The sequence below is a fragment of the Triturus cristatus genome, chromosome 6, assembly GCF_964204655.1.
Source record: "Triturus cristatus chromosome 6, aTriCri1.1, whole genome shotgun sequence".
Classification (NCBI taxonomy): domain Eukaryota; kingdom Metazoa; phylum Chordata; class Amphibia; order Caudata; family Salamandridae; genus Triturus; species Triturus cristatus.
This window is the reverse complement of record NC_140589.1, coordinates 137,966,319-137,990,009: the sequence shown is the minus strand read 5'-3', so window position 1 is coordinate 137,990,009 and position 23,691 is coordinate 137,966,319.

Below are 23,691 nucleotides of genomic sequence, written 5' to 3'. Positions count from 1 at the left end.
CTCATCATCAAATTATACAATCCTGTAAAATCAGATACCTTACTTCCCAGCAACCAACCCTCCAAAGCCTTAGTGGCACATTCAACATATTCAGACCAGTCCCGAGTCTGTGTCTTTTGGGTGTCTCTGAACATTAACCTGTACTGTTCAGTGGTTAAGCCTAACCCATCTACCAGAACACTCTTCAGGACTCTGTAATTTCTGACATCCTCTTCTCTAACAGTGAGGAGTCTGTCTCTGCCTCTTCCTTCAAAGGAGAGCCAGAGGATTGCTGCCCACTGGTCTTCAGGAACCTGCTGTACTTTGCAGGCTCTCTCAAGAGCAGTTATCCATTTGTGGATGTCATCCCCACTTTTGTAGGGGGGCACAACCTTAGACAGGTTCCTATTATCAAAGACCCTATCTTTGTCCTTAGGGACAATGCTGCCACCAGTGGGTATAGACCCACTCTCTCTAGGTTGCCTAGCCTTGTTCAGTTTTTCTTCCATCAGGGCTACTTCTAGCTCCTGCTTCCTGATCCTCAGCTGGGCTTCCTGCATTCTGGCCTCATGTTCCCTCCTCTGAGGGGTGGTCATCCTTTTCCTGGAGTGACCTTGAGAGCCTCTAGAGCCATGAGAAGCATTGGAGTCACCTGAGCGATTCCTTTGCCTCCCAAGCCCTGTGTTAAGTCCACTGGGGAGATCCAATGGGGTAAACCCATTGTAAGTCCCCAATAGCCTTAGTTTAGCTGGGCCAAGTATAATACTTGGCACTGGGCTAGTTCTCCCTTCATCATCACTACTTTCTGTATCCTCACCACTTTCCTCCCCTGTAGTATGATTCTCATCTAAGGGATGGCTATTGGAACTGGGTACCTCTGTAGCATCTTCAGAAGGGGGGCCTCCTGTTCCTGACCCTAAGGGGGCTAACTGGGAAGCTTTCTTGAGTTCTCTCTGATTCTCATCATTCTGTAAGAGTTCTCTGAGCTCAGCAGAGGTAGGGTTCTTGGGCTGTTTAAGGCCTCTAATAGTTGCCAAATGCCTGAGCTCATTCTGATTAAGGGTAGCAAAGCTGGATGGTGCCCTCTGGGGGTCACTCTCAACAGAGATGGGTACAGTGGACCCCTCTGCCCCGGCCATTGCTCTTAAGTGTGGGTGGATGTGTTGCAATCTACCTACACTTGGGTTTACCTACTAAACCTATCTAGTAGTTGTAGTCAGGGTGTGCTACTCCCTTTGCTCTACAACAACTAAGTTCAGTAGAACTTATGTATATCTAATCTTGTTTTATATGTACCTACAGGTACCTATGTGATCTTTCAATTGGTAACCAAGAGATTACAATGGTAAAACACAGCAAGCTCAAATCCCACCGCTGCTCACCAATGTGAGAAGTTGGCCTGGTATATGATGCTCACTAGTTAAAGTGATCACCTTGTACCATGCCAAGCAACCCTTATGGTGTGGTTGTAAGTCAACCTTTTCGGACTAGCTGCCCTAGTGGTAGCGTAGGCTAAGCAGTCTTTGAGGCTAAACTCGTGAAGCGTGTTAAGCCAGCTGTTTTACCAAATGCAACCCCCCTTTATACCAATGAAAGGACACCACACAGATATATATTCAAAATATATATGTATTTATTTCTCAAAGTAACCCCTAGTCTCTTTATGAGCACAGGAGCACAAATCGTCAAACAAGATTACAGTAGAATACACAGAAGTTGCACTTTATATGGATAGGCCCTGGTGGCCACTCAAACCATATACTAAAATAGTGGTATAAGTACCACGAACAGAAAAGGGAAAAGGCCTAGGGCCTCTAGAATCGCTGGGCCTACAAGGAGCTAACTTCAGTTAGTGACCAGGAGGTCCACGGGTGGCGTGTGCAGAGCAAATAGTCACACACGTGCTCCCATAGGATTCAATGGGTGCGTAAAAAGTACAAAGTTACTGCAAAGAGGATCTTCCGGATGGACTAGGAACTCAAGATTTGGAACACAGGCACTAGAGATGTAATACTACACTTGGGCACAGGTGTGCCAGCTTTACCTCACCCACAGGAAGCGGGTGCATAGGCCTCGAAGTGCGTCGGGTTTCTTCTATCTGTTCCGTGGAGCTTGTAGACAAAGATGCTGCAGGCGGTCGGTCCGGGAGAGATGCAGTGGATCCAAGAGTGGATCGGAGATGTTGAAGACCTGTAAGCAGAGGGGACAGTGTTCACAGTCACTAGCCAGTGACCAGCGTGGCACCAGGTGGGTACCAGGCAATGTCGGGTGCAAACAGGAAGAAAGGTGTAGCTTGTCTCTGCAGCCACGTGGTCCCTGGAGGTCAACGACGTCCAGGAGTCCGTTCACGAGCTGTCCCACGCAGGCTCTCGCTGTCGGCGGTGTCGGCGACTTGATCGAAGCAAACAAGCCTTGGCAAAAGCAATTGTTGTAGGAGATGAAATAAGCTGATGGTTCTGACCAGCAAGGTCAGAAGGACTGCTCCTTTGGAGGGGTGCAAGGGCCAGTCTGGAGCAACCAGACCAGTGGTGTATTTTGTAGAGTTCTTCGCCAACATGGCTACTAGCCAGCGGGCCAGCAACCGGTTAGGCGCGTCGAGTGGCAAAATGCAGAAGGGCCCCACGCAGATCGTGGAGATGCTGGAGGGCTCACCTTTGGTGCACATGCTGCTCGGGTGTTGGGCTTCTCAGATCCCAAAGCACAACTTGGAGGGAGCCTCGGTTGTTGCACTTGTCAGCTTGTCGTGGTCGTTTCAAGATGGCTGGCTCCACGTGTCTCGGTGCCTCCACGGGTCTCCTCTTTTCAGGGACTGTGGATCGGGCGGTGAGAGGTCTGGAGGTCCAGGTCTTGTCAGTCTCTGGGCTCGGGCTCCGGCGGGAGGCGGCGGCAAAGCAGACGTTGATTCGCTGGATGGTGCTTGCGTTAGCAAGGTGGTCACTCCCTGACCACAGGGGAGATTGGCTTCAGTCCTCTGTGCAGCAGAGCGTCGAAGTTCCCGTCTTCTTCTTAGTGTTAAGTTGATTCCAGGATGTCGGAAGTCTTAGGACACAGCTCCTACCTTTAAGCGGATTCTAGGGGCCGGACTACCTGCTAGGTCCCTCCCTATGGGTGGGACCAGGAAGGGGGGTGGTTACACCCCCAATCCTTTGTCCAGCTCGCCCCAGGCCCGGGACTGGTGTGCCCCAGGACCGGTTTGAACTGGCATATGCACCGAGGCTCCTTGTGAGCCACAGGCATGTCTGGTTTCTTTCAAGCCCTACCTGACCAATACACAAAATCCTGTCTGGGGTGGTGCACGCACCTCCCCTGGCAGGAAACCCTTTGTCCACACCTCCCAAGCTGGAAGGACTCCCAGCAGCAGGAGGGCAGACTTGTGTCTGTGGTGGCAGCATCCATTTTGTGGAGCTGAGGCTATGTCTGATTTTACCCGGGTTTCAGGTACTGTACATGTCGTGTCCCTCTAGAAGGGTGGAATGCTAACCCCGTCGCCAGAATTGGCGAGGGGTTAGTATTCCAATTCGTATGACACCTTACTCGACATGTTTTGATAAAGCCAAACCAAAGATAGCATTTAACCGCGAGGTTCATAATGCACTTAAGAGTATATGGTATGACTATATCTGGAAACAGTAGAAGGAAGTTGTTCAGACCACTGCAGACAGGCTCAGCTCATGCCAGAGCACCATCTCACATGGAACTAAGCACTCTGCCTTCAGGATTGTTAAGGCCTGCCATAGGAGTGACTTATAGGTTACCAGGTGTCCCATTTAAGGTTAGGTATAGGTATACTACACCTAAGTAAGAGGTGATTACACCAACTTACCCCAGCTGAGTGATCAGCCAGTTGTGTCAAATTGTTAGGCCAAGCCTGGGGTGGCATAATACATGCTTCAGCCCTTGGCAGGCCTTGGGTACACCAATGCCCTGGGTACCTAGTGTACACTGGTACAGGGGCTGACAGGGTGATCCACTTCCAATTGGTTATGCACCTAGGGTGCATAGTTTTAATTTAGTAGAGAGAACAGCAGGCTGGGGGTCTGATTGGCAGGCCCACAGCCTCAATATGTCAAAAACCAGTGAAGCAAAAAGCAAAAATTTGGGGTGACCATAGGATAGCAGACCCTACTCTCCTACAGTCGGCCTCAGGCCCCTCGATGACATGGATGTAGGCTGATATTGTGCGATCTTGGTACGACAGTTCGGTTGCAAATTTCCCAAGACACGTTAGTGGCTTTTTGGACATCCACGTGTATACTCGTACATGTGCGTTGTCCAGCTTGGGAGGTGACTTCATTCATTGGTATTTCATTATGGGCAAGTAGTTGAGTGATACCCCACTGTCTAGCACGAACTTTGTGGGGTGAGTACCAATTCTGATGTCCAATCGCGGGTACTCTTTCAGCCCATCAGGGTCGGCTACACAATAAATATATTCCTTTCTGTCTTGAGAGATGGGTGATGTGGATCGGGATTCTCTTGATGACGACCGTCGAGATTGATATGTCCTGCACGAGTGGCAGCTGGATTGTGACGACCCAGTGGATGAGTCTTGTCTATCCTGGACTGCTCTGACATGGTGACGACTGCTTGAAGGCTGATGTTGCCGGTGCCTTCCCTGTTGATCACCTTTGGGTATCGCCCCGCACATGCTTTCTAAGTGGTTGTCTCTACCACACTTTCGGCATTGTTGTCCTAGTGCTGGGCATGCGTCGGCATGTGGGAAGTCGTAGCTGCATCTGTAGCATTTGAGTTGTCTGTCTGATCGTTCCCTGGTGTGGGTTCTGCCTTTGTGTCCTTTGTTTGACTGGTGGTGATGTTTCTTGGATCTGGAGGAACGCACCTGTGGTGGGGATCTTCCATGCATTTGCCGAGACTGCATCCTGAATGCTTGTTCCCATCTCTCACCCTTCCCAGCTTCTATTATCTTCATGTTCATCTACTCTTGTCATCTCTTCAATCTCTTCCAGCGAGTAGCTTCTCTTGAGCAATTTGCATCTCAGTGGTTCCGAGAGGCAACCTTCTATGACTCTTAGCCGAAGGGCGTCTTCGGTTGAGAACTTGTCAAAATCACGGTATCTTGCCAGTCGTCTCAGACGTGTGACGAACACCCCCATTTGCTCACCTTTCTCTTGCGCGGCCAGATTGAATGTGTACCGCTCATAGTCAACGTTCCTTTTGTGTAGGAACTTGCGATTTAGTGCTTCGCTGACTTTGTCATAGGTACCAGAGGACTCAGCCGGCAGTTCCTTTATGATTCGTCCAACTTCCTTGCCAATCAGGTTCTTGAGAGCAAACAGTTGTTCGTCAAGGTCCGTCACCTTGGACGCTTTCATGAAGTCCTCGAAATCTTCTATCCATTCTTGCCATCGCGGACCCATGCCCCCACCAGATTCAAGAACGAGGGTCTCGGGGCGGCGCAGGAATGAGGCTCCAAACATGCTTGTGGGAGCTGGGTCGGGCATTGTTCGACTGTTATTGCTGATTGCTTTTACAGACTTTGTTTGCTCTCCGTTACACTCGCCAGTGTTTGTTAGTTTTTGTTGCACTCGCCAGTGCATGTTTGTTACTTCTGTTGCTTTCGCCAAAGCTTGTTTGCTACTTCTATTGCATTTGCCAATGCTTGTTTGTTGCTTCTGTTGCAATTTACCAATGTTTGTTTGTTACTTCTGTTTGTTTTGCCTATGCTTATTTGTTACTTCTGTTGCATTTACCAATGCTTGTTTGTTGCTTCTAGTGCATTTACCAATGCTTGTTTGTTACTTCCGTGTCATTTATCAATGTTTGTTTGCTGTTTGGCTCAGCTGCCTGACTTAAAAATGGCCGCCGATGGTCCCTGACAGGGGGATCGGGCAAATCTTGCACCTGACCTCAAAATGGCTGCCGCGAGAATCTCGTGTGCAGCGAGATATTGCCTTTTGAATCACCGGAGACACCGCGCTCATCAGCGCTTGATTTCACTCACTGGGGCTCCGCTTTTGGACACCACTACCATGCCAGGTGAGGTTATTTTCTTCTCTCTTGGGCACTTTTCACCATTGCCGCCGGGGTGGACTCCCGGTAGGCTCTTCAGTTATCGCGCTCCAGCCCCACACGCAGGGCGAGCAGCTCCGGGCCAGTCGCCGCCGGGGTGGGCTCCCGGTTGGCTCTTTGGGCTTCGCTCTAGCCTCCACACGCGGGGCGAGCTCCAGATTTGTTGCCGCCGGGGTGGATTCCCGGTGGGCACTTCTGTCGTCGCGCTCCCAGCCCCACACGCGGAACGAGCTGTCGTGTCTCGTCGATAGCTTCACTCACACGTGGGAAGCTCGAAACCTTCGTCGCCAGTTGTAGTATCCCCGTGGACAGAAAGAGACACGGACACAGGGTTCTTGCTGGTCAGCTCCTTTATTATGTCTATCCTCTTCCAGGGCTAACGGCTAACTGCCATCCCTAGCCCTCCGCTCCTCCCGTTCCGCCTGCCCTGGTCCCCACTCAGGCCGGTCCTAGTGCCTGACCTGTTTGGTCATTGTGCACTATTACATCGGCGCCATTACATCCCTGAGGAGTTCGATTCTCCTCATCATTTCCACCGTGGGCCAGTGAAGAGTTACGTGAATGGGGAGGAGCCAAGAGACACGAGAGCATGTGATTGGGTGGTATATTTATAGAACAAATATGAATGCACAGTGTGCCTCTCCTTAGCTGTGATTCACCGACGAACACTGCCTATTAGTGTTCTAAGTACTCACACACATTTGAATATGCTCTTTTAAAAAATGAAGACAAACGCTAGTTTTGCTTTTACACCGCAATAATATTGTTTGAATATATTGTATAAATGTATACGACAAAAAATGCAAAAGCCAAGGGATATTCTGACGCTTGTCCTCCTGCGCTAGAGGGTACCTTATTGTTAATTCAAATGGCAGAACAAGTGTCTTGTCAAGAACTGGTTTAGTTCTTCAGAACTGTACGATTCCTCACAGCACTTTAATTTTAACTTATGTATTTTTTCACATGTCAAAGTTCACTACTTGCTTTGTGGAAATGTGGATTTTCCTGATCAGTTATGTCCCCTATCTTGGACCCCAACGGTTCTATATGCATGTTACAAGTACATGTATGTTCCCTCCAGTTCCAGTTTCCAAGACGCAAACATATGTGCGTCCACCGTCAACATGTTCTCTGTCAGATCCGCCATCAATGGGCCGGATATTCGATTCCTAAGTATGAAAGGCCACCGAATTTATATGGCTAAGTTACTCCATTTTTACAGTTCAGGCAGAATAGGCCCGATTCTGTCCTCAAAGCCTTTCCCTGCTCTCTGTCTCTGACAGCTTCAGCTTGAGCTCGCATCTGTATCCATGAACTTTGTCCTACTCCCTGTGCAGCTAACGGTGCCTGCCTCGGCCAGTTTCGCCTGCCTGCCAAGAAGCTGTATTTCACCTTCGAATTATCTACTTTGCTTTTCAGCCGATGCATTCCTGTCTAGTGATTTAGGTAAACATTTCCTTTAGCTCCCAAGCAAAGGACTCGGCCTTTCCGTCCTCATGCAAGTAATTCATAGCCCTGTCACCATGGAATATTCTCATCCTCTCGCATTCAGTGTAGACACTTAGACGCTTGTACACACACGCACAGTCAGTATAGAATAGATTCTGTCCGAGAGTCCTTCCTTGTGGATAACATAGTTCTCTAAACATAGGATGTTAGATATGATTTGGGATTAGGTTGACTTGACCCCCCAGACTTCTCGTCTCCACATGTAGAGCTAAATGTCAAGTCCCCTTCACCCCCTAGTTGCACGTCAATTACACGTCATGCTGCTGCGCGCGCATCTATGTTAAGTATTATCTTATAGATCCACCTATGTATGATAATTAGAGCCAATCATGTTTCTTTTTGCTCCTTATTACGCCTAGTTTCGATTACGTATTTAATATGTCATTTCTCTTATCAATTGTTACGCCTTCTACATTCGTTTCATTGTAATGTATGACCTATAAAAGTTACTTCTTGTCAATAAAGTATTGTACTTCACTTCCTGAACCCTCGTGGTGACGGAACCTGAAGGCCGCCACTCGAGTCGGCCATTTTGGAATAAAGCCCATTCAGAAAACCTCTTATACCACGGATTCTGCCTCTTATTATTCTGAGCTATTTTACTTTATTTTAGATTCCGTATGAAATTCAGTCTAGGTAAAAGAATATTTACCACATAATGGCGCCCGAATAGGGACACTTTCTCATCTCACGCGCCGGCGGTGCGTTGCAGGCCCGGTCCCCTGCCACAGCTGGACGGACCATAACGCGTACCAGCAGGATTTCCTGTAGCTCCCTCCGGTCAAGCGGGGGCGACTGAGGCTGCGATCAACCCAGACGAGGCGGTGAGAAGTGCGAAGTATCCCGACCAGAGCCTAGCTGAGAGAGCAAGATCCGAGGTATACAGAGGCCCACCAGGTTTTCGAAATCCCGATGTCCAGAGGGTCCGCTGTCCGCAGTCATCGAGTCCCGTCTATTCTCTGAGGCCTTCCGTTTCAAGGAGCTACTCGGTGAGTACCATCGCCGGGGAGGCGTGTTGACGCGCACATAGGTTGTGCCGGTCAAGACGGATTTGGGTACACAAATCCGGTCTGCACTGTTTAGCAGTGTATATGTACTGTTTAGCAGTATATCAAGTATTCCGAAGTATTCAGTTATTGTCAAGAATTCAGCTTGGTGATTAGTTATGCAGACTGTCATCATTGTCGGTCATTTTTAAAATGTTTAATGTTTAATGTTTAAAGTGTTCAAATGTCTTGCATATTGTGGTATGAATGATTGTTCATTGTTCACTGTTCATTATTGTGTTTTTTCGTATTAAGTGAGTTCAAGAGTAAGTATCAGATCAGTTGTCAATATGCCGCTCTTCTCGAAGTTAAGACAGATTACTACCAGAAAAGGGGTGCTTGAAGAAGCAGTTCCTATTCCTCCTAGGGACACTCCAGGGCATTTTATGTATCACAAGCATGGCTTAGATGCCATATTATTTCTTGATTTATGGGTAGATTATACCAAGGGATTGCCAGAAAGTCAAAGGTGGCCCGCAGCGGGAACCTGGGATGCAGAGTGCATCATGAAAGTGGAGGAAGAGTTATGGAAAAGAAAAGTCAGACAGTCACAGAAAGACGCTGTTGAGTTATGGCGTAAAGAATCTCATAGACGTACAGAAAAAGCACGTAGACAAGAAGAGAGGAGTAAAGAAAGTTCAAAGGAAGTTCAAGAAAATCTATTAATTGAGGAAGGTATCCGAGTGAAATCAGAACAAGTAGATAGACAAAGAAATGCTCTTATGAATGGTATGTATCCCCTTCTAGCCGAAGGACTACCTAAGGCTGTTCCAGAGATGCCAAAAGACTTGCCACCCCCATTATTTCCAATTAAGGTACATCCTAAAGGGCATCCCAGAACCGCAGAAGATGTTTTTCTTTCCTCATATCTAGATGACGCAGCTCCCGAGTATGCTAACCCCGCACCACATAGACCGTCTGGCGGAGGGGTTCAACGTCAGGATCAGGTATCTGTCCCCGTGCAACAGCAAGTCCTGACACAAGCTCCGGCAAGCACATCTGTTTCCGCATCTGTCTCCGCAATCGATTCTACAGTGGTATCGACACCTATAGTTGCTGTGTCACGTTCGACGAATCCATTCACACCCGACGCCCCAGATGGGGCCACGGGAGGTGCTAGCAATACTTTTACGCCACCTAGAATAAATAAACTTGTTTTTCAAGAGTCAGCGCATTCACGTACACCCAAATTCGTAAGTGAACGTGCGCTTAAGGAACTCCTTATAGATTGTAGATATGACCCGGTGGTCGGTAAAGAGGACGAAATGGTCCTGGCATCATTACGTATCAGACGAGCCGCAGAGTATTTAGCGAGGTTACCAGGAATGACTACGCATCTAGATAAAATATATCATTTTGTTCAAACAGGGCGAGATCCAGAATGTATTAACAGAGCTATGGAATTCCAGAAAGTAGAGATACAGGGGGAACTGTTACGTTTCCTCATAAACTGTATGATCAGAAATCAAGACCGACCGGGGGTAGACCCGAATGCAATGCTTATTCTTACAAGATGGAGCCAGAATATATCAGAAGGGAGACACGATAAGCAAAACTGTATAATAGCCATGTGCCGAAAAATCCGTAAAGAAATAGAACGTATTCATGAAGAAAGATTGGAAACAGACGAGTTCGAGCAAGATGAAGTGTCCGAATCAGGGAATTCCGCAAGACAGCCAGAGACCATAGCCTACGTAGGCAGAGGAAGATCCTGTAATAATACTAGATGCTTTTCTGATCCCATACACTCTGTATGTCCAAATAATAGCAGAACGTATCCGACGCCTGTAATAAATCTGAAGTCTCCTGAACATTTGTTTCAAGCCGCAGATAAAATACTACGAGAACGAAGGGGTTACCACCTCCTCGATTCCATGGATGAGCAAGAATTAGCCAGATCAGCCGTTCACTGGATTGACAGTCCTGAAAAATACGGTGATGAGACCGTAGCACACACGTTTTTTAACCTCAGTGCAGATGAACAACGTTTAGCTGGAATCTATATGATTCAGCAACTCCTTATATTATATAAGAGCCAACATGCTGACCCTGGTCCTTTACCTGATATATTAACGGAACTACTCGCGAACAGATGGAGAGGTTCTAGTAACAAGTTAATTAAAGAAATATTAGTGTCACGTAAACAGTATGTCCTTTTTGTAAGTTCGGATTCTTTTTCGCTGCCCCGCAAAGAAAGAACGCCGTATTATATGGATAGGCAAAATCCCTTACGAGAAGTGCACCCAATAAAAGGCGAAGACAATCAGTTTCACCGTGTATTTGTATACACACCCATAACAAAAATTGAATTGTTAGAAATGAAGAAAGTAGTACCCAGTCATGACAAAGACCCAGCGGGTTTCCACCGAGAAATTAAGGACATGTTACTGATGGGAGAGTATACCTATCCTGATATTATGACGATATTAAAGGTGCTCTTGCCTGCTGGCATTTATGAAAAACTGAAAGAAAAAGAGTGGGAAGTGGGAGACCAAAAGATAGATTGGACAGCATTAGAAACGGAAGAAAAGGCCCGAACTGCAGGTTCAGGGCTCGGGGATAAAGTTAAAGCATTACCAGGTTTACTAGTACAAGTACTGCCACGTTTATTAACTACGAAAAAGGAAGATTGGGGTGCAATCTCAGCCTGTAAACAAAAGCATGATGAAGACACAAGTGATTATTATGCCCGATTTGAAAAATGTTTTGGAATAAATAGTTGTATAAAAACAAGTAGTGAGTCGTATCCACATTTATTTGTGACAAAATTAGTAGAAAATGCATTACCTCCAGTAAAGAATAGAATATTGAAATTCGAGAGTACCTGGCAAAGTAACACTCCGTCACAAATGCTACAAATGTTACAGTATCATCACAATAGAATTAGAGATGAACAAGAGCACGAACAAAGACGTATGAAAGATACAAAAATGAAAATGCTAGTGTCTCAGACAGTACCAGCTGAAGGACATAAAAAGGGTATGACACATTCCGATTCAGCAGGACCGGTAAAAGGGACATGCAATTATTGCAAAAAGCCAGGTCATTACGTACACGATTGTCCAGTTTTAAAACATAATATCGCTATAGGTAAAACACAAGAAAGACTACGGCCACTCAGACAAGATCAGAATGAACAAGGAGCTATGCAGCATGCCCAGGCCATGCCAGCCGCACAACAACCCATACAGTTTGTGCCAGCTGCACCACCGTTGCCTGCTACTGCCACACAAACCACAACACGACAAATGTATCAGACCGCACAGTATGAATACCCTGAGTATCAGCGTTACGCATGAACCAGCCTAGAGAGGGAAGTTGACTTACCCCTTATCGAGATTCCTGTAGATCAAGAAGGACCTTATGTACATAGTGAATTATTAGGTCAAGATAGAAAATTCTTACTCGATACAGGGGCAAGTCGAACAACTATAAAACGTAGTGAAGTTCCAGGGGCACCCCTCTCAGGCTCTCAAAATGTTTCCCTTGGTTTTTCAGGAAAGCCTATCGTTAATGAAGTATCACAGCCACTTCCACTTACGATTGGTCCCCTGACACGAACTACAGATTTATTACTTACTAAATCATGCCCAGAAAATCTGTTAGGAATTAAAACTCTGAAAGCCCTAGGAGCCATAATATGTTGTTCTCCGGAAGGAGTAAGGTTGTTTTTACGTGATTTTAAAGGTCACTATATATCAAGAGACATGGATCGCCGATTACAGACTTTACCAGCGCATCTATGGGCACAAGGCCCTACTGATGTTGGTTGCATGAACATTACACCATACCGAGTCACATTGAAAGCAGGAGTGGTACTACCACGAATGTGACAATACAAGTTACCGCAAGATGCTGTAGTGGCTTTGCTGAAAATCATTGATGAGCTAATTGTCCAAGGAGTAGTTGTAGAAACAGACTCCAATGTATGTAATTCACCGATAATTCCGATTCTTAAACGAACTGATCCTACTGCTCCGCCAGTATACCGATTGGTTATTGATTTGCGTGAACTAAACAAGTGCATTGTGCCACAATTTCCTGTGGTCCCCGATATATCATCATTATTGACAGCAATTGATTCCGAAGCAACATTCTTTACTGTAATTGATCTCAAGAATGCCTTTTTCAGCGTCCCCATAGATCCGGAAAGCCAATATTTGTTCGGATTCAGTTTAAATGGGCGCAGTTTTAAATTCTCACGCGCTCCCCAAGGATTCACAGAAAGCCCCAGCATCTACAGCCAAGCACTGAAACGAGAACTTGACAGTATCCACATGCCAGTCAATACTGCACTGCTTCAATATGTCGATGATCTGCTGATCACCGCGAGAAGCGAACCCGAATGTGAAAAGGCTTCTCTGACAGTTTTACATTTTCTAGCCGACAAGGGGCACAAGGTGTCTCCTTCTAAGCTGCAATTCTGTGTCCAGCGAGTTATTTATCTTGGTCACTCGCTGTCCAAGGAGGGAAGGCAGCTTACACCAGATCGCATCCAGTTAATTGCTAACATGTCAATACCCCAGACACAAAAGGAGGTGCGGGCTTTCATAGGCCTCACTTCATATTGTAGGCAGTGGATCCCTCAGTACGCATTTCTAGCAAAACCACTCATTCAGTTAACCACACAGGAGGCAGCCACATCAACTGTCCTCCCTTGGACTCAGGAACATACACAAGCTTTTGAAAGCTTAAAGAAAGCTTTATGTCAAGCACCTGTTTTAGCAACACCATGTTATAGCAAACATTTTACACTCTTTGTTACAGAACGCGAAGGTACTGCCTTGTCAGTACTCACTCAGGAACAAGCAGGATCACGCAAGCCATGTGCTTATTTTTCCAGTACATTAGATCCCGTAGCTCAGGCTTTGCCTGCGTGCCTGAAATCAGTGGCAGCAACAGCTTTAGCAATCAGACAAAGCGATGCCATAGTGTTAGGACATCCATTGACAGTACAAGTACCACATGCAGTAGAAGTTCTTGTGAACCGAACGCAAACACAACACTTGACCATAGCAAGACTTACCGGTTATGAACTGACATTGTTTCAGCCACACATAGAGATCCGACGTTGTAATACATTGAATCCTGCTACACTGTTACCTGTAATTGGAACAGACCCACTAGCTCATGATTGTGTTGAAATTATTGAAATAAAGACGAAACCTAGACAAGACTTGACAGACGTTCCATTGTTAGATCCAGACCTGACGTTGTATGTAGACGGATCATGCATAAGAACAAGTACAGGAGATTTAGTGGCCGCGTATGCAGTCACAACAGACACTGAAGTTATTGAGACAAACTGTATAGATACTTTGTCAGCCCAAGCAGCAGAACTTATTGCTCTAACACAAGCCTGTATTCAAGCCACAAATAAGAAAGTTAATGTATACACTGACTCACGTTATGCATTCGGAGTTGTACACGACTTCGGCGTGCTGTGGCGAGAGAGAGGTTATTTAACTTCCCATGGTGCCCACATTCAGCACGGACCCCTCATTCATGCCTTGTTAGACGCAATACATCTACCCACTGCTATATCGATTATGAAATGTAAAGCACACACGAAGGTTACTGATATCATTTCTCAAGGCAATGATTTAGCTGACAGAACAGCTAAACAGACTGCTCAGACTCGCACATTAGACATGACAAAGCCAATAGTTCAGACACCAACACAGTGTATGACAATTAAGGATCCCGCACTTGACGTAATTGACATACAGACACATGCTACTGCAGAAGAATTAAAGAAATGGACTGAACTAGGAGGGATCCAGACAGATCAGGGATGGATGACGAAGGAGAAATCTGTATGGTTTCTTCCTGACTCTATGGTCCAAGCCGTTATAGCTACAATTCACAGTCCGGCGCATTTAGGGGAGAAAGCTATGCTAGATAGCATTCAACACATTTGGTTCAATAAACATTTACGAGCAGCAGCTAAACAAAAAGTCCGTACCTGTATGATATGTTGTCAGTTCAACCCAGGAAAAAGTGTTCCCGTAGAACAGGGTGGATTTCAGACTCCTGATCATCCTTTTGAAGTGCTCCAAATGGATTATATCCAGATGGAACGATGTCGAGGATTCAAATATGTTCTTGTAGTTGTCTGCGCTCTCTCCCGATGGACTGAGGCGTACCCAGTATCAGATTACACGGCCCCGACTACTGCCAAACAGTTAGTTCGAGAATTCTTCCCACGGTACGGTTTACCACGTGTTATATATTCAGATAACGGCCAGCCTTTCTCATCCGAATTAATGAAACATGTCTCACTTTTGTTGGGATATCAGTGGAAATTCCACTGTGTCCGACACCCCGAGGCAGCAGGTCTCGTGGAACGACATAATCAAATTTTGAAAATCAGATTGTCTAAAATATGTAAGGAGAAAGGTGTTGACTGGATAGTAGCCTTACCAGTTGCACTATTTTACATAAGAATGGTAGCACACTCTCGAACAGGGCTATCCCCGTATGAGGTGATCTTCGGAAGACCACCAAATATGTGGGGGACGCCTATACCACGTAAAATAACTGATGTAAATTGTAATATGCTGACAGATTACTTGGCTTCCTTGATGTCTGCACTACAATCTTGTCGTTCACAGGTAGCTGCAGCCTTTCCTGACAACACTGAGGTGAAACCCCATGACGTTGCTCCGGGTGATCTGGTGTTTGTGAGGAATTTCGACCGCAAGACCCAGTTGGAGCCCAGGTGGAAAGCACCCAAGCTAGTCCTGTTGACCACAAGAACAGCCGTGAAAGTTGAGGGCCGCAAGGGCTGGATACATTCCAGCCACATCAAGAAATTTCATGGACTATCCTCGGATATAGACACTGTGCCCTGCACTCCCTCACAGACTGATTCAAAACTTCCCTTTGTTGAACAGAATGACTCTCAGAACTATAAATTAAAGCTTAGGCCCAAACAGTCGAGCAATTTGATTGTTTAAGTCCTCTCCAAGGTGAAGCGGTTGAATTGTCTCTGACATGTATCCCTTGGACCTGAGTAGAGAAAATACCCGAGAAATGTTGAAACGACAGGCGTATTGTAAATCACTGCGTAGCTACTGTATGAGGACATTATTAATTCTGTTTTTATTGAGTCTTTTAATAATTATTACGAGTGTGATTTTGCACATATATCATCCTATTTCTAGACATGTTTATAATGTTGCTGCTGAACATTCTTTTAGTGACCTACCGCCACATGAATTATCTTATAGACTTGCGCTGCGCAATAACACTTTCATTAGTATGTTACATCATTCCCATCAGACTAGTAATGCCACCAATTGTTGGGTGTGTGGCCGACTCCCTCCCTATCAGAATAACAAAGGAGTTCTGCCTTTCTTTCCACATCCGTTCACACATAATGGCTCCTGTGGAGCATGGTTTAGTTTACTAAATTCCATAGACCCAGACACAGCAGTTTATCAACAACATTGGATATGGGGAAATCTGAATCTAGTTTTATTCAAAGTCTGTCACCCTAATAAGGAGGGTCACCCCAGTAGAACAGGAACTGATCTAGAAAATGAAGTGTATAAATTAGGTAATTTTACACCTAATCTTATGATTCTGAATGTCAAATCCGAAGTTGAACTAATTCTGCCCACTATGTCAGTATTTCCAGTTAAGGGTGAATTATGTGTAAGAAAAGTTGGTTCCATACATATGGGCCATAGCAAATGCGTTACTACAGTAGAATATAGTGATCAAGGTAAATCTTCATTTAGAGCTTCTCGCCATTCTTACTTTATATGTGGTCAGACGGCATATATGCGTCTGCCTCTAGATTGGGATGGTACCTGTTACATAGCATTCCTTTTGCCACCTGTTTTCCTAGCTCCTCCTGATTATTATCGAAATGTTCATTTAGTACACAATAGAGAGCGAAGAGATCTCCCAGTTGTCGATTATACTGAGACGGCATGGGACAAGTATGTAGATTTCAATAAAGGTATCTTTCCCTATATAGGTACAATATCAAATAGTAAGCTGATACGTAGACTAACCAAGGCTCTTGAAGCTGTAGTAAACGAGACTATAGCCGCCCTAGGCAATCTGACAGAGGAACAATCAGTGATGAGAATTGTTGTTCTTCAGAATCGTCTTGTCCTTGACGTCATCCTGGCCGATAGGGGCGGAGCTTGCAGGGTCATCGGATCCAGCTGCTGCATATTCATACCAGAAAATTCGCCATCTGTATATAAAGCTATAACACGCCTTCATAAGATTGTGAGCCAGATACACGAGAATCCAGGCACTTGGACGTGGTCCGGGTGGTTTTGGAGTGTGATATCAGCCTGGGGATGGAGAGTTCTATCCTTCCTAGGTATTGGCCTTCTTATGCTCTTCAGTTGCTGTTTATGCCTGCAATGTGGACCAGCGATTTGTGGTCTGTGTGCCACATCGTGCATTCCATATCAAGGTTCTCGTTCAAAATGCCGGAAGAAGAAGGAAGAAGAAATGATGCTCCATGAGCAAATCGATGGAATAATGAAGATTGATATCTCTTGAAGGGCAAGTAGGGGACAAGGAGGGAATGTGGAAATGTGGATTTTCCTGATCAGTTATGTCCCCTATCTTGGACCCCAACGGTTCTATATGCATGTTACAAGTACATGTATGTTCCCTCCAGTTCCAGTTTCCAAGACGCAAACATATGTGCGTCCACCGTCAACATGTTCTCTGTCAGATCCGCCATCAATGGGCCGGATATTCGATTCCTAAGTATGAAAGGCCACCGACTTTATATGGCTAAGTTACTCCATTTTTACAGTTCAGGCAGAATAGGCCCGATTCTGTCCTCAAAGCCTTTCCCTGCTCTCTGTCTCTGACAGCTTCAGCTTGAGCTCGCATCTGTATCCATGAACTTTGTCCTACTCCCTGTGCAGCTAACGGTGCCTGCCTCGGCCAGTTTCGCCTGTCTGCCAAGAAGCTGTATTTCACCTTCGAATTATCTACTTTGCTTTTCAGCCGATGCATTCCTGTCTAGTGATTTAGGTAAACATTTCCTTTAGCTCCCAAGCAAAGGACTCGGCCTTTCCGTCCTCATGCAAGTAATTCATAGCCCTGTCACCATGGAATATTCTCATCCTCTCGCATTCAGTGTAGACACTTAGACGCTTGTACACACACGCACAGTCAGTATAGAATAGATTCTGTCCGAGAGTCCTTCCTTGTGGATAACATAGTTCTCTAAACATAGGATGTTAGATATGATTTGGGATTAGGTTGACTTGACCCCCCAGACTTCTCGTCTCCACATGTAGAGCTAAATGTCAAGTCCCCTTCACCCCCTAGTTGCACGTCAATTACACGTCATGCTGCTGCGCGCGCATCTATGTTAAGTATTATCTTATAGATCCACCTATGTATGATAATTAGAGCCAATCATGTTTCTTTTTGCTCCTTATTACGCCTAGTTTCGATTACGTATTTAATATGTCATTTCTCTTATCAATTGTTACGCCTTCTACATTCGTTTCATTGTAATGTATGACCTATAAAAGTTACTTCTTGTCAATAAAGTATTGTACTTCACTTCCTGAACCCTCGTGGTGACGGAACCTGAAGGCCGCCACTCGAGTCGGCCATTTTGGAATAAAGCCCATTCAGAAAACCTCTTATACCACGGATTCTGCCTCTTATTATTCTGAGCTATTTTACTTTATTTTAGATTCCGTATGAAATTCAGTCTAGGTAAAAGAATATTTACCACAGCTTCCGGGGCACTGTGAGAACTCTTTCTATGTCTCAGGATAGGCAATGTTGAGAGGTGGGCCGATGCCACAGCTGCCTGGAAGTCAATTCACCAAAACACAAGGGGTATCAGAAGTGGTATCACACACCATTTGACCTCAATGACGCCACAGCAAGTGGCCTTTGACCCTGACTCCTCCCACAAAGTGATGTCAGAGGACCTTAACCTTGACAACATCACAATAATTAACATCACAAAAATTCCAAAATGACTGCTTGATTATTTCAACACAAGACATACAAATCCTCATTTTAATGCAACCAATATTTTAAATAAGGCGCTGACATTATGAGCCAATGGAATATTAACCATTTCTCTTTGCCTTTCATGGTAAATTATAAACTCTTCTTTTGTTTGCAGAGGAGGATACAGGGTCACACAACACAAAACTACAACAGGAACCTAAATTATTTGTATTACAAACAGTCATGATTTATTTGGTTCCCCCAGTGTACACCTCATTGAGAAATGTAATTATAAATGATAGGGAGACGCAAAACAATTATTTAAAAAAACAATAGTACTTATGTCCACCTATATTCATTGATTTGAACTATTGGGCCTATCGACATAGGCAAATTCAGTTGCAAACATAATATAATGAGTAAATGTACCTCACTTACACCGGCCGGGAATTCAGAAAGGGATTCTTGGCAGATGTTAGAGCTTTGACAGATATGAGATCCCTGTCAAAAGTGCAGAGATTTCCGTGCCAGGGAACCACACTTGGAGGTTGTTACTTGGCCTTCCAAGTTGTGGTTTGCCTTAGATGTTTGAGAACAGCTAAACTACTAGTAAGTTTGTGGGATTCACCAACTCCAATCATTCCCCTTTGCAGTCTGAAAAGAGTCATGTGTTTACTCCAGCCAAATGCTGATGCAAACCATTCCACCTTGGGAGATTCTCTGCCATGGAGTCCTCTCTACTGGGAAAATGCATTCAATGATTTTCCAAGGAATTCTGCACCAGGTGGAGCTTTACGTGCAGATTCCAAACAGAATTGTGAAATCCCAAAAAGTAGTCAAACTGCACTTGCAAGATCAGAGTGTAGTTTTACTACTTTGATTGTGAATCGGCACACATAAATGTAGAGCAAAGGGCAGTAGTTCTTGATGGGGCAAGTGCAGAGTCAGTTCATCAATGATGACACAGGTGGTGTAATTTTCGCATTTAGCATTGAAGTAACCATGAAGGTGTAAGCCAGCACATTGTGACTACCATTCAAAGTGAATTGGAATTATAGGGATGCCTTTTTTGGAGCCCGTTAGTCCACAAGAACACACGAAGAAAGGTTCCTGTCCTACTTATGCTGGTCCAGGACCACTAAGAAACAGTTTGTCTTTGCAGACGGAACATCTGTTTCAGTAATGGGCATTGGGTTTCATCCAGTTAATTTTTTCCAGCTCACCACATAACCTCTCCAGTAGTAGCCATGCAAAAATTAACTTGCAGGCAGATCAGGTAGATGGGAGGACTGGGAGCACGACTTAGAAAGGACCTTGCCATGTGGGCTGGGGTGATGAATTTTGCTGGTGGATCCTGATATGTATCCAGCCACATACATGTAGATAATGGAAGACCTCTTTTGGTTGGGCTAGTGGGCGGTGCAGTTTGAACTTGAACATGGAAGATGTAGAGAAAGTGGATGAGTTGTTTGCAGAATTGTAAAGTACTCATCAGACAAGTGCAAATCATATAAAGCTGTAGATACTGGATGGGAGAATGGACGAGTCAAGAGTCTGCCTATGATGATATCATGAGGGGTTAGTTCAATCTTTTGAATAGAAATGGCCCCAAAAGATATCAGCGCTAAGGGTAGGATATCAAGCCATTTAAGTCCAGTCTCCTCACATGCCATCCAAATTAAATTTTTCAAAGTTCTATTCAACCTTTCCATTTTTCCCAAGGATTCAGGGAGATGTGCACAATGAAAACATTAGCAGAACCCCTACAGCTCTGCATAATTTCTGCACTACAAATGACACATGGGATCAGATGTATGAAGCATTTTTGCAATCACAAAAATTACTTTTTCTTATGTACAAAGCACAAATTGTGATTAGTAAGGTTGACAGTGGTAAGAATGCAATTCCACATAAAGAGAAGTTGGGAGAAATTAGATGGGTTCAGCACAAGACATTGAACTAGGCTAACCTGTGAGGTAGAGAGCAACAATATTTTATACTTGGCCAATCTGAACATTGAAAGAGGTTGGCTCTCCGCCATCGGAAGGCCCTTACCCACCCGCCACATTACGATGGCTGGCGGTTCCATGGCAGTCGGAATCACTAACTGGTGCTGCGGAGGGCCTCCCAATCCCTGCATTGGTGATGGTGCCTACCAGGCACCGCTGTAGGGATAAGGATGTCCCTCCCCGCCAGCCTTTTCATGGCAGTTTACCCGCCATGTGAAGGCTGGCGGGATGGACATTGTGGCCCGTAGGTGAGCCCCCTTCCCCCCGGCACATTTCTTTGGGTGTTGGAGGAAACCTATGGTGCCCCCCACATATGCCTGCACAATGTGGCAGACACAGCATGGTGCCTGACACGTAGTTCAGGGATATGTAAAATGTCCCGTTTTTACATTGCGGCGGGTGCTACAGCAAGCAGCACCCTGGGCATTTGCCACCGCCGTGGTGGCAGTTGCATTGTAATTGGCCCTGTGGGACTGCCACCTTGTAGGTGGGAGGTCCCTTTCCCAATACGATGGCGGACAAACTGAAGTCCGTCCGCAGTCGTAATGACCCTCAATGTTTTCAGACACTTCAGTAAGGTGATTGACTGCACCAAGAAAATGAAAATAAGGAGTAAGGCCTACTGCCATGGGATCAGGATCTTGAGGAATAACCTTGACCTTGGTGAATCCTGAGGAGGGCAGAAGATAATGGGCCTGAATCACAAAGGGCCTCCACACTCATTGTGGAGCCCTGTCGTCATGGGGGAGTCTCCGCACTCGTGGCGGAATCTCTGCAATAAGAAGTCTCATCACGGAGAGTCCGCCATGAGTGCGGATATTCCTCCAGGACTGCAAGGCCCCCGCCGCGAGTGTGGAGGCCCTTTGTGAATCAGGCCCAGTTCATTGTTCAAGGATACAAAGCCTTGTTCTGTTATCCTTCACCAAGGCAAAGGCTCTGGGTTATCCTTTTTTTTTTTTTTAGCAAACTCTTGCAATGGGTTTACAATACCAGCATCACCCCAATATTCGTTGCCTAGTGTACTCATCCATTGCCAAAAAAGTGCATACCTGAGAGATGGTGACAAGTGGGGTAAGTTACAAACAAATTCACTTGATAATAGATGGCATAGTTTGCACTCACTGAGGGAATCAGGTAATGCTTAATGTGTAAAACAGTAAGTGCCAGGGCCCTCGCCTGGAGGCCACGGCAGCTTGCACCACCAATTGCCACTGCCTGGACTGCCAATGACGGTACCTACACACCTACTAACAATCATACTGCTACAAGTGAGAAAATTCAGACTGTTCAAGGCTTCGAAAGCTATCAGAATGGCTTGTACGACAGCTATTAGATGTTTTTAATGTATTTTGAATTAATAAATGTTAGAATTAGGGGTCTCTAGTTGGCAAGGGAGTTACACTTCTAAAATAACCCCTGCTCACCCCCTTGGTAGCTTGACACGAGCAGTCAGGCTTATCTTAGAGGCAGTGCATAAAGCATTTGCACATAACCAACAGTAATACAGTGAAAACACTACAGAAGGACACCACGCCAGTTTTAGAAAAATATCCAATATTTTATATACTTAAAACAAGACCAAAACATTAAAAAGTACTTGAAAAGAATACTTGAAAAACACAGTTCGTACAAGTCGGTAGCTCCGTCCGGGGCTACCGCGATGCAGAAAACAACAGAGTCTAACAGTTCCAGCTGACTGCGACAGTACGGGCCAGTGAAAGCGTGAAGAGACTCTGTAACAGTACCTTTCTCGTGGCGGCTGACACTGTAGTGCGAGCCGGTCATGGCAACGAGACGGTGCTCGATGCAGTGCTGGTAGGTTGCAGTGCAGGCAAGAGAGCCGGTTAGCGAGAGCTGGCATCGGTGGGCCCGGAAGGCTGTGTGGGACGAGGCGGTGCATCGTGAAACTTACGAGCAGTGCCCCCAGCCACGATGCAGTCACAGGTGTCAAAGTCAGCAGCAGCAACCGCGTCGGTAAGACCAGGATGGCGAAGTGAAGCAAGGCATTGCGGACTGCGGTGCCCACAGGTTACAGTGCAAGCAGCGGCTCAGTGGCGGCAGAGGTCGTTGTTGTCGGTGAGACCAGAGTTGAGGTGCGAGATGCGGAGGGTGCAGTCTGCGGTGTCTTAAGGACACAGAGCCAGCGATGGAGCCGGTGACGGAGTCGCTTGCGTTTCCCTTCTCTGTGGCAGCTGAAACAGCGGTTCCAGAAGCGGTACCCAGAGGTTGGTGAAGTCTTTGCAGTCGCAGAGACTTCAGAACAGGAGGCAATAAAGAAGTTGCAGAAAGTTCAGTCCAGCCCTTTTACTGCCCAAGACAGAAGCAGCCACTGCAGGCCAACACAGCAAAGCACTCAGCAAAGTGGTAGTTCCTCTTCACAACTTCTCGAGCTCTTCTTGGCAGTTTTCTTGGTCCAAAAGAGTTATAAAGTTCTGGGGTCTGGGCTGGTCTGGTATGGGCCCCAATATTTATACCAAACAATCCTTTGTTTCTCTGGAGGCAGAGAGTGTCTTTGCCCAGCCAGAATCAGTTCTGTCACCTCTGGTGCAGCTTCCTGGCAGGAGGTGGAGACCGCATTGTCAGAGGCAGACCAGGCCCATTCAGGTGAAAAGAAATCTCCTCCCCCTACTCTAAATGCAGCCCAGGTCTATTCAGCCCATCCCTGACCCATCTAGACTCTCTGGAGCCACTGCTCCTCCCCAGCCCCTGTCATCCCAAAACCAGTCAATCCACAAACCCAGTAGAGGCACCCATGATGGCTGAGCAAGAAAATACATACTTTCTAAAAGTGGTATTTTCGAACACAGAATGTAAAAATCACCCTTACTAAAAGATGCATATTTAGATTCTGAGTTCAGGCATGCTAAACTTTATTTCTCTACCTTGTTCCCAGGGGTAGTTATATTTATAAGATGTATAAGGGGAGAGGAGTTGGCCTATTGGCTAGGGCGGACAACCTCGAATCTGGGGAACTGGGTTCGAATCTCGGCAATGATGTTGAACATCCTGTGATTCTGGGCAAATCATTTAATCTCCCGTGCCTAACAAAATTGAATGTGTGTCCTCATGTAACGTAACTGGTGCTATGTAAGGCGCTCTGATACCCGATACCTTCGTGTCAAGTTCGCGCTATATAAAACTCTGTAAAATAAAATTAA